Here is a 10,851-nt window from a genome sequence, read left to right on the forward strand (position 1 = left end):
GGTGAAAATTATAATGCATTATTACATTAAACTGTTATTTATGTATTTTATTGCAGTTGGCAGTAAGTATACACAAAGTCCAAAAATTATATTGTGACATTTGTAAGGAAACAAAATAAAACAATAAGATTTACTGTGAAAACTTGATGCAAAAACACTGTTTAAATGTAACAGTCAAGAAAACTAAAAAGACATTCATAAAACTGTAACACTGAAATATACTTTCAAAACTTAAAAATGTCTATGAGATTGCATGAAGTTATGAGCAAATAGCATAACTATGAGTAACAGCAAACGAAAGATGAAAATTATGGATAGCAAAAATTATGATGCTGTATTTCATTCCAAAAAATTTAACTCTCCCACTAATCTGAATATATTAAATGTTAACAAAATATTGAATTAGTTATGCTATGTGCTACGCACATTGAGCTGTGAAATTACAGCAGTTTGAGTAATAGTAAGAGGCATACAAGTACAACAGTATAGCTTCTTACACACCACGAAAAACATTTTTACACAGCAATATTTCATTACAAGATAAAAGAACAAATCTAATTCTCCTATATAACTGCCAATTTACTTACAAGTTATCAAGATGATGACCAACAAGTATCCCCTGCAGTCAGTACACAAAATCGTTAACGTAAGACTTATTATATCGAGCCATTACTATCTGTTTGGTGTTACCAGTCTGCATTTACAATACAATAATGCGTAACAATTCATTCATGTTTAAAAAACTTCATAACTTTGAAATAACAAAACCAGTTTTATTTACTTTAACACTAACCTTCTATCTCTGCCACCTGCCATTTGTAATTTGTATTAAAAGATTCATGCATCTTTAAAAAAAACAACCATACTCTCGAAATAAGCGACATGTGCAAAGCAAGCAAACCACACCCAGGTTGTGAAATAATACAGCTAACTGTCATTAACTATTTTTTACTCTGATTTAAATCACCTGAGGAGATAATAGAATTGTCAGTGAATGAAGTACATTTATAAAACTTAAAGTATAATTAACATTTCATTTTTTCTGTCAAGTGTTTTCGAAAGTAACATGTACATACTAAAGCCTGAATAGATTAATGAGAGAAAATCAATTCATTAAAAGAGAAAATATTATAAAATTCTCAATAAGCAATACATACACACACATATTAAAACAAAGCACAAACATTCCTTTTGCACACTTTTTATACACAACTTTGGTGAATAAAAAATTACTCTAAAAATATATTAAAGCATACATAATTAAACATTTAATACTACAAAAGAAAAAGACAATTTCATGGTTTGTTATCTACAGTTGGAAACAAAATATATGTCTTCTTTTTTTAAACAGGGTTTAGATAGTGTAAAAAATGTAATTTGAAATTTTCATGTACTGAAGACACAGGCCAAAACAGTCTGTGGTTCTTTGTACACATAACTCCATAAATATTGATTTTATTTGCTAATTCGAATTTCTTACTTTAATATGTAACTGACTTGGTTTTGTAAATTGGTTGTAATAAAATAGAAGGAAGATAAATATAAAGCTGTCAAAACAAATCAAAAATCTCTGAAAAAATACTCAACGTACAACTTTATGCAAACTAACAATAAAATTGGAAAACACTATTAGTAATATTCACTGTAAACATATTTTTAAAAGAAACATTCATAAAGCTACAAATATATTTAAATACCTGCAATACATATACCACTAAAAGCATAATACATACTACACATCTTAGGTAAATTTGAAGTTAGACATCAAGTATACAATCATACTATAATGGAACTCTTGCTTATCTGATACCTGAAAAAATTTTTTATTACACAATATGTAACCCTCAACTTTGCAAAATTTTTATCCTGTGTAGATTTGCAATGACATGCGTGGGGAGAATCACGATTTTCCTGTTTTGCCTCCATTTCCCATCACACACAACTATTTTTCTCCATTCTCATGGTGCAGATATGACATCATGAATATGTTACATGTGGTTCTAATGCAATGATGCCATCTATATAAATATAACTGTACTGTCTGTTTTACATCCATGTAAATACTTTGCAGGGTGTAGATGGATCTTCACCAAAATTGGTATGGAGGTTCATTAGGTCCATGGGGAAATACACACAAATTTTTAATTTTGTATTTTGCAGTTTTTAAGTGTTTTAGCAGGGATTTGTTTTACAACTACTTCACCCTATTATTAATGAATCTTCACCAAATTTAGCATGAAAGTTTGTCGAGTCTATGAGGAGATACATGCAATGTTTGCTGTTTTTATGGTCATTTTGGGTTTTTTTAATTTATATATAAAGGTAACAACTTTTCATACCCTAAGACAACCTTTCATTAATCATGAATTTACATAACTTTCATCCACAACACATGTACCCCCACTAGTTTTGATATCATTTTCAGAATATCAAAAAGAATTACATACATGTATGCTCACACACACACACACACACGTGTGTGTGTGTGTGTATATATATATATACAACATCTAGTGTGGTTATAAAAGAATTTAAAATGTTTTCAAAAATGACTTAAAGGTCACTAATTCAAGTATGTATTAAGGATAATTAATTCAGCAGATAACAACGTAACACAATGCATGGTTATAGGTCATTTGGCCCATAAAGTTCACATTCATCAAAATAGCCCTTTACCTTTATATACAGGCTATATCCAACAAAAGATTTTTTAAAAAATCAAAACTGCATGCACATACTATATTATCAAGCAACCATTCCACTAACTTATGTCTTTTATATGAAACATTTTTTAATGTTGTTAAAGTTTGTAACTGGAATTTCAAACATTAAACTTTTGCTCTTAATATTCAAATTTACAACCCATCACTCACATAATCATTTGCAAATATATTATACAAAGTCCTAAGGATTTTAAAAACCTAGTTCTTTAATATCCACACCTCAGGGGAAAAAAAATGATGACAATATTTTTACATTGAGGTGTCTGTACATATTCTATTTTTTTGTCAACTTAAACTGAAAAACTATAATAAATATTTCAGACAGGTTCTGGTAAGAAAACACACAAATGCATAAAAAGCTGATCTGATATTCAATTACTGTTATTAATAAAATTATGATATTTTATATACATAAGTATATTCTCTTTGTATATATTTTAACCTTGAATATAAGGAAAATACTAAAGAAAAACAGAAACAAAGTATAATGCAAGATCAAACTTTTAATCTTCATTTCTCTACGTGCACCATACCATATTATTACAGAACAAAGACATGCTAAAACAACAATAATAAATAGTTTCATAAAGCAACCTTACAGAAGTCAGCATATCATTTTGACTTTTCTTGTTGGTAAGGAATTGAAACTTCTTTATTGAAACCTTTGAATAATGAAATTGCATAAACAGAATTCAGCAATATTTTTTATATCACCACTAAAATAATTACACCAAAAAATATTTACAACAATGTTTTCAGATGTGGGTTCTCCTTTAGCTGTTGTTTACCTTGGCCTTCAAGATGTGAAAGTATATGTTGACTTAATATGTTGACTCAGAGATGGAAAGTGGTGAATGACTCTCATTGGAGTTTTCTTCAACTGAGTAACTTTCAAGAAGAGTTTAAGAGGTTTCTGCTTTGAAGCCCTTGTTGGTTATTACAATTTACATTGATACTGACAGCAAAACTGGTTGTACATTAGTTAAATTTACTGATAGTATAAATTGAAAGATTAGCAAGCAGTAAAAACCATGCACAGGAAAGAAAAGTATCAGTAATTAGAGATGTGCTACTTGATTGAGAAACTAAAAATATTACATCATTTTCAGGCAGGGTATACTCTTTGCCTGGATAAAAGAATGAAAGGAGTAAGATAAAAATAAGCCACTGCAGGATCTGCTTATGCTTTATTCATGATATTCCATGAGTGGGAGTCCATCAGAGAAAAGTAATACCACTTGGTCAGAATCTAGGTGATCTTATACAACATTTCCTTTCTACAGAACCTATTGCAACCACTGTAAATTATGTTGAACTGGTGTTTGCTAATATGGAATCAAATCTGATAAAAGCACAACTGCTTGGGCAATACTTGCCACAAAATGGGATTCGGTGAAAATAAGGTAAGGGACCCTAAAAGGTAGCAATGAAAATACTCACCCCTCTGTATAACCTAGCAGAAATGGTTAAGATACCTACAGAGATAGGTGAAAACCCTCAGACAAAGATACTGTCAGATCATGTGAGTAATGTGAAATAAAAGTATTGAGGGAGCTCTGCATACCAGTACACATAATATTCTCCAGCAGACAATTCAACTGGGCCATTAAGGGCCTAGAAATGCTACAAATCTGATTAGACATGACTTGCAAAATACGCCTTGCCTTCAAAGAGACCCTTAAATAAAAAGTAATTCATTAGCATCTCTAAAAGCAGATTCCTATCATGTTCACATTCAAGACCTTCACTGAATATGAACATGATAGAAATCTGGTTAGACAGAGAAGTGAGAAATAGTGATCAGATGAACAATTGAAAAGATTTATCCCCTTCCATTTTTGACAATATTTTGGATAACAAAAAATGATCTGAGGAAGTAAAGAAAATAAGGAAGCAGTTTGTTGGTAAAAAGCTCAAATCACTTGGACCAGCAATACCTGTAAGTCAGCAGCCATTAAAAATAAACCTGCCGGTAAATGGTATACATGGCATATAAGAATCAGGTCACAAACATATGTAACCTTAATATACCTGCTAAATAACTGCAATGATCTTTTGAGAATAAAGACACAAAGTGATTTGAGGAATCCTGAGAGTATTGAGAAAGGTGCAAAAGGCCCTTCCAAAGAGCCAGGTAAAAAAAAAAGAGAAAAAGATTGACACTTCTGGCTGAAATGGGTTCAGCCTTCTCTCAATATACTACTGCCAAATATGTGCATCATTTTCAATGATAAATGTTTACTTCAGGACTAAACAAAAACTAAGACAAATACATTGCAACCTTGGAAAATAAATCCCAATGTCATGTGAAAGATTGAATAACCTTTGTGCCTGAAGCCTGAAAAATAAACTGACTTTTCAGAGAGTAAGCTGTCTTTTCTTCTCGTATCAAATACTCTATAGGTAAACCATCATTAACATTGGAACCACATCAGACCTAGGTATAACAGTTCTAAATGGTAAACAAGAGGGAATCCTCAATAGTTGTGCACTTAACATTCTTTGAGACAGGCTTAGAATAAATTAGTCTATGAGATTTTTTTTTTCATTTTTATTAGCTATATTTTTGCATGCTTACAATAACAAACATGGAGTGAGTGTACACCCAGGTAGATGTTATTAGTCATCAGGATCTCTACCAGCCTGTACTCATATTAAAATCCTTTTAAGCAGGATTAAAGTAAATGAATCAATAAAGCTTTGGGTATGATAAAGTACATCAATGGAAAAGATTTGACCTCCTGATTCCAAAACTGCAATTAGCAAACCAATTAGATGACAAACGTACAAGCTCAAGGTTTGTACTTGATAATCTTGGAGCCATTCTATGAGCTACCATGTTGTGACTAAAAAACAGAGCTAGTCCCACTACTCACTAGATTAAAACAGTATTATGTGTATGTGGAAGCAAGGAGATGCATTTGAAATCTGCCTCTATATTAACAACCTTAGATCAAATGTTTAAAATGATTACTGAATAACCAATACTTCGTAGCAAATTTGTTATCAGTATATTTTCCAAGGTTAAGAATTTGTGAAATTCTAATTACATCAGATAATTTGTACAAATTATTTTTTAACAAGTAATTTAAAGACTCCTGATCCTACTGTGTCATCTCTACCAGCTGATTCTCCAATAGCACCAACTCACCCAGCCATATTTTGTATACATTGCTTTGGTATAGAGAGAGTCTGAGCTAGTCTCACCAACATCCAGAAAAAAGAAGCATTACGAGAAAAAAAGATCAAAAGCCAATGGTTTTCTAATTTTCTTTGGTTTTGTCAAAGAGAAGATTACGTGTGAAATTTTTCCTGCTCATAACAAGAACAATGTAGTTACAGAAGAGGAAGGGAAGAGCATCAAAACAGATGGCTTCAAAAAGCATAGAAAAACAAAGTGCTACAAAAACAAACATTTTTTGTGTACAGCTTGTATAATAAATTCCAAATACTTGGAGAAATAAATGCCTACATAATATAATTGTATTGAAACATATGATCTACAATATTTACTTTAAAATTTCACTACTGAAACTGTAAATGTGGGATGCTGGTATAGTGATTTAATATTTACTAGTCACATACCCAAATTAAAAATTAATTAAAGCAGGCTTTTATTTTTTACAGAAATGCATTAAAGATGCCAAGACTGCAATAGAATATTAATAAAGCTAAAGTAACTGCTAACACTACTGTCAAACATTCAACTGCAGCCCAGCTGTAGAGAACCTATTATTTAGCAAGAGAAAATTTTCTAGTGAATAGTAACTGAAATTCAAGTTTTAAATGGATGTAATATTAAAAATAGGGAACAATTTTTAGCTCAGACCATCTTGTCTACTGTTGTTTCTTTTACATGGAAACCTTTTCACACAGGAGGTTTAAGTTCTAGCTTCTGAATAAAAATTTTGTAAGTAAACCTGAGCATCAAATGCTACTTTTTAAATATAACATAATATGCATAGGTTTGGGTCAAAGTGTGCATGTCACAACCACTTACAAAGTGTCATTTCACTCATTAGATATTTGATATCAGAGGTATCAATTATTCATTCTACCCTATAACACTGATTTATCAACAGTTTGTGGTGAAAAAAAAAAGTACAAGTTACAGTATACAGGGATGCATTTAAGTTTGTTAAGTGAAAGACAGTGTTGTTACACCAACATTTACTTGTACTCAAGAGTTAGAATGGTAACATTAGAGGAAATAAATACAAATTTTGGCAGTGTAAAATTCCTTTCTAACTGAGACAGCCTCAGTAATTTAAGTGGTTAGCCTTTGGAACAAGCTACCTTCAAATGTAGTATTTTTATCCTTCACATGGACATCACTGAACTTGTAGTTGCCATAGTCCTAGTTAAATTGATGTCATATCTTGTTATATCAAAATTATATATGATTTGTAACAAATCAGACTCAATGTCATTTCATAGATACAAGCTAAACCTCAGTTATTAACAGTGATGACTTTACTACTGGCAAAATGATAAATTCACAAATAATCAACAATAAATAATATTAAGATCTTGAACCATCTTTAGAGGGTTTGAACGATAAAGATTTTCTAATAAAAAATGATTATGATATATATATATTAAGTAATAGGCCTATGTTTTCATTTTTGACTAAACAAATGTAGATGTATTCTCTAACCTTATGTACCTTAAAAATCTACTTGCACCCTTTCTGTCCCATGAAACACATACACAAACGCATATCTTGAAACTAACACATTTATCTATTATTACATGACAAAGCTCTGTTATGTACAGTAAATGCAAATATTTATAAACACATTAGCAATCATTGTTTCCATGTGTATTAGCCCATGTATCAGATAAGATACTCGTTTTACATTCTGACACTTTCCACAGTTCCACTGTCCAAATGTTAAAGCAAAATTTCCATATCTGTAAAACTACCCAAAATTATAAATTAAATAAATTTAAAAGTAATAAAAATATATTTTTCATTTGAATTTTAAAATTATACTGATACCCAGTAACACTGAGACATGCTTGAATACTTGGGCTGTCATACCTGTGTGTTTATATATATATATATATATATATATATATACCCATACACAGTGAACAGTGGTCACACTATTTCAAGACAGGTGCACAAAAATTGTGTATAGTCACTGTCTTCATTGGACATCACTAATATAACATCTGCATTATTTCAACAGAAGATAAAAACTCTGCTAAATATACACACTGTTGTTGTTTTGAATTAAGCCCAAAGCTACACAATGAGCTATCTGTGATATGCCCACCACAGGCATCAAAACCCAGATTTTAGCAGTGCAAGTCTGCAGACGTACCCCTGTGCCACTGGAAGATATGCACATACTATTTTTGTGTTTTGACCAATACATGTATGTAGAAATGTAACTTTGTGTAAGGGAACTTTGGCATTATTTTTTACATTAGGTACTTTCACCAGTAGAGCTGTAACTAGAAGTTCTACTACAACTGAGTTAGTATTAACTGTTCTATCTATATTTACTAATGTTACAGACATTAAAATAATCACAAGGTTTAACATAATGTTAGTTCATTTAATATTAATGTTTGCTATTGAAACTGACTTATGAAGAGTAATATTCTAATGGATTTCCAACTAATAGTTAACAGAGAAATAATATAAAAATGATTAGTGCTAAATTGTGAAACTATTGGTTTTATGTAAAATATTATTTTACTATGCTAAAGTTGAAATTTGACAGATACTTTATTATGCATTTGTATATCCTTACATTCATTAGTAATTATGAGCTGGAAGTCAGCTAATGTGACGAGCCTACAATTACTCAATACAGTTCATAATAAAATTATAAAATACATGAACCTTAAATCAAGAATGGACCATGTAATAACATATTGTTGTGGTTTCAAATATATTCTAAATATCAAACAGTTGTAAATCAGAATTTACAAGGTTTATATAAAACTTTACTTTTTAGTTTCCAAAAATTACTTTATCAGAATATGTAAAGTAATATTCTTTACATTGAAGCATGTAAAACTTCAAAGTGAGTTATAAACTTTGAGTGAGTACATAAATAATTATGTACCTTATACACTAAGGTACATTAGGCTCACTATTTTCAATGGCTTTTATTATTTAGATGTCTTACTTATCTAAGTCAAAGGTTAGTTAAATTATGAGATATATAGTAATTTAAAAACATACACTTTTTAATAACTTAAAAGACTTTTATGTTCTTAAATGTTATGAACAGATATTATTATATACATGACATTCAATACAAGATGATGTGTGTATATACATCTTTTAAGGTCATTTTTATGTCTCATCTTTTTATTTTATAACATTCAAGGTCATATGGCCTTGATTATTATAGATAAATAGATTATTTATCTTAAATATGGAAGGAAAACAACTATGAAAGTGAACTTATGTATAATATCATAATTCTTAGAAAACTGAATATAATGAATAGCCTGGGGATACAATGTTATATGTTTGGTTGTAATTTTCATACTTAAATGGTAATATGATAGAACTAGGGGCACAAATGTTGACAGCTGGGGTCAATTTTAGCTAAGTTTTCTTTTTCTAACAAGGTGACTGGCCTTTAAAATGGGTTCCCTACAGATGTAGTTCATGCAGTAAATTTAAGAATTAAAGGGCAGATCTGACAAATGTTTGAATGACAAGGGCTAGTTTCAAGTACTTCATTTTCACTTTAAAATTTATTTTAATGCCAAAAATGGATGAAATGACCTAGATGGACCAACAAAATCCTGTCCTAAAAAATTAAATATTTATATATATATATATATATGTAATTACATTTAGCCTAGACTGGGTGCAGTTTAATTAAATATAAAGAGTTTTCTCTTCTTCTACTTCTGAACTTCTAATAATCAGCCAAAATTTATCATTGTATGCATAGTGGACTTAATGTCCAATAGAAATTAGTCTTTTCACCATCCTATACTTATATTAAAATAATTAATGTTAATCATTAAATTTATTTTGTGATTTCCTCATATATGCAAATATTTTTATAGATGTTGTAATAATTCAGAGGCTTTAAAAGTTGAAAATTAAACTTAAATGTTTAACATTACCAAGTATTACTAACAATTGATAATAGTAATGCTAATAATAACAGTCAAATACAAAAGACTAGCAATGCGTAGCAACAACTGTATAATTTAACAATTATTAAAATACTTAGCCCAACAGTAATGCCATACATCTGCATGTTGTATTATCGAAACAAAGGAGAAACTAAATTTAAAATAATTTAAAATAAATCTTCCTAAAGTGAACTTAGTAACTAAGTAATGTTAGATTAACAGTACATTTTTAGTAACTATGAATTTTAAAAAAAATCACTTACTTTTAAAGTAACCATTAAGGTATGTTGTAATTGCATGATAAATCAAACAATTATTTCAAAGGTTAAGGCTCTATCCATTTTTTTTTAATTTGAAATTGATAATTACACTGACACCCATTACCATTGAGGACGCGGACATCTCATGACGTCATACAAAAATAACTTATAATGGCCGTTTCATGACGCGCAGAAATTGCATCGTTTCACAAATATAATAACAGAATATCTCGCAATTTTAATTTAGGAGTTTTTAATCAAAAGTAATAGTTTATAAATAAGTTTTAAGACATTATTTATTTTGCTTTAAATTAAGCTGTAATGTTATTTAATACAAATTATATGTTTATTTCTGGGGTTTTTAAAGTACTTCTCTCTATTGTTTATAATCAACGATAACTTTACAGACTTTAAATACTAAAATCCGCGGAGAACACAACTAATAGCGTATAATAAACAAACATTTTTACTGTTTATTTTTCTTTTAAATTTTATGCATACAGAAAAGTTGTTATTTTTCATTTAAGCACAAAGCTACACAATAAGCTATAGGTGTTCTTCCCAAAGGTACGGGATGGCCAAGCGTGTAGTTGTACCCTTCTTTCATTTAGTGAAACTTCCTCTTGTTAAGTAGTTAAGAAATCGAGAACTGGTTACCATTATAACATAATCATAACTGTCAACATTACAAGTTCTTGATGTTACAAAATAACAAGGCCCGGCATGGCCAAGCGCGTTAAGGCGTTCGA

At 29.9% G+C, this 10,851-nt stretch overlaps 1 protein-coding gene across 9 annotated transcripts in view; it reads right to left on the reverse strand.

Annotated features, from left to right (window-relative positions):
• LOC143255867 (uncharacterized) overlaps positions 1-10,249 on the reverse strand; it is a 51,093-nt gene extending 40,844 nt beyond the window's left edge. For all 9 annotated transcript variants that reach the window (XR_013030901.1, XR_013030900.1, XR_013030899.1 and 6 more), the window contains exon 1: positions 10,106-10,249. The gene's annotated coding sequence lies outside the window, so the exon portion shown is untranslated. The remainder of the gene's footprint in view (positions 1-10,105) is intronic.
• Positions 10,250-10,851: the final 602 nt, after the last annotated feature.

This window comes from Tachypleus tridentatus, chromosome 7, assembly GCF_004210375.1.
Source record: "Tachypleus tridentatus isolate NWPU-2018 chromosome 7, ASM421037v1, whole genome shotgun sequence".
In the NCBI taxonomy this organism is placed as follows: Eukaryota; Metazoa; Arthropoda; class Merostomata; order Xiphosura; family Limulidae; genus Tachypleus; species Tachypleus tridentatus.